Source organism: Cupressus sempervirens, chromosome 2 (genome assembly GCF_028749045.1).
Source record: "Cupressus sempervirens isolate cs-2001-9-10 chromosome 2, ASM2874904v1, whole genome shotgun sequence".
NCBI classification, from domain to species: domain Eukaryota; kingdom Viridiplantae; phylum Streptophyta; class Pinopsida; order Cupressales; family Cupressaceae; genus Cupressus; species Cupressus sempervirens.
Genome location: NC_143119.1, coordinates 297544272 through 297545709, shown reverse-complemented (window position 1 = coordinate 297545709; position 1438 = coordinate 297544272). Strand labels below are relative to the sequence as shown.

General features: G+C 37.2%; 1 pseudogene; it reads right to left on the bottom strand.

Moving 5' to 3' along the window:
- Positions 1-361: 361 nt before the first annotated feature.
- LOC149572254 (aspartic proteinase nepenthesin-1-like) lies at positions 362-1224 on the bottom strand (annotated as a pseudogene).
- Positions 1225-1438: the final 214 nt, after the last annotated feature.

The following is a 1438-nucleotide window of genomic DNA, read 5'->3' as shown; positions in this document are numbered from 1 at the left end:
GAATGGATTTCTTTGACACCATTCTTAGCAATCTAGGTCATCGATGCCTACTCTAGCTGTGACACCACTATAAATTATGATAATGCCAAGAGATAACTCGCTACATTCTTTGCCCATGTCATGCACGAGACTGGGGATGTGCATATATCTTTATTAATTTTAAACACTACAAATACAATTGTATCAATTTCTCGAAACATTGTCATGACTGATGGAATATTGTGCCTTTGCAGCTATGTGTATACTAAAGAGATTGATGGTGCATTGAAGGATTGTTGTGATTGAACCAACAATGAGTATCCATACTTTTTCAATAGGGACCACGATGACTCTACTATTCAATTACCTGCAAAACAATCCCTTATTGATGTTTAGTTTCAAGCAAGGCCAAATTGCCAAAGAAAATGGTGCTAGATTTTGAAGGGGAATCAATTAGACAATAGGAGAATTTTTAATCAAGGGATTTTCCAAGTTAGGTGATTAAAGAAAGTGGCTCTCTTCCAAAACAAACAATTCCACTCACTTGATCAAATCCTCTTCCTTCATTTTCAAGGCCACACCTGAACAAAACTTCCACCTTTGGAGCCTTAATTTTTGATTTGGGGGAACCAAAAGTGAAAATCTCAGAGGAAAGAATTCCTACAGTGATGGAGAAATTTCCATAAGTGTAATTGTACTCATAGGACTTAGATTTGCATGACAATTTGAGAAGATCTTGGGTGGAACAAAGGGTATGAGAATAAGGGAGCTTTTTGTAAGAGGAGGATAGAGTGTGATAAAAAATGGTTGTGGATTGTGCAAAGCAATCGATGCAAGGTTTGCATTGAGTCTATGTCAAATCGCTTCCTGTGTCTATAATGCCTGCAATGGCTACCCTTGGAGTACCAATTGCTAACTTCATCACAAATTCCCCATTTCCCCTGTTTACAGCCTCTCCCACATCTGCTGCTTCCATTTTTCAATGCATCTGCCATTACAGCTCTCCAACCTTTACTTGCTTCTTTTCACTACTCATTCTAGCCATTCAATCCAACTGATGTTATGTATTGAGTAGAGTGTAGAATCGATATGCACCAATTCTTCTCTGAATCCATTCATTCCAACACTATTGTTGTTCAATTCAGAAGATCTTATTGCAACTATAGAATAAACAATTCCTATGCAAACATTACAGAAAAGATTCAACTCAATTTGACCTGCCCTGATTAACATTGGTTTCTTCATTTGAAAGAATTCAGAAGAATATTTGATCTTGTTATTGTCAGAGACGCAACACGCGGTGACAATGGTAATGGTATAGGGTCCATGAAATGAGCTCATAGATAACCCTTGTATGGTGTACAATATCTAGTCTCTAAATATGTGTACATGAACTGCCACAACAGTAATGTGAGTAGTTGAGAATTTTGGGTGTCCCAATTTAATTGATTGTTGATGA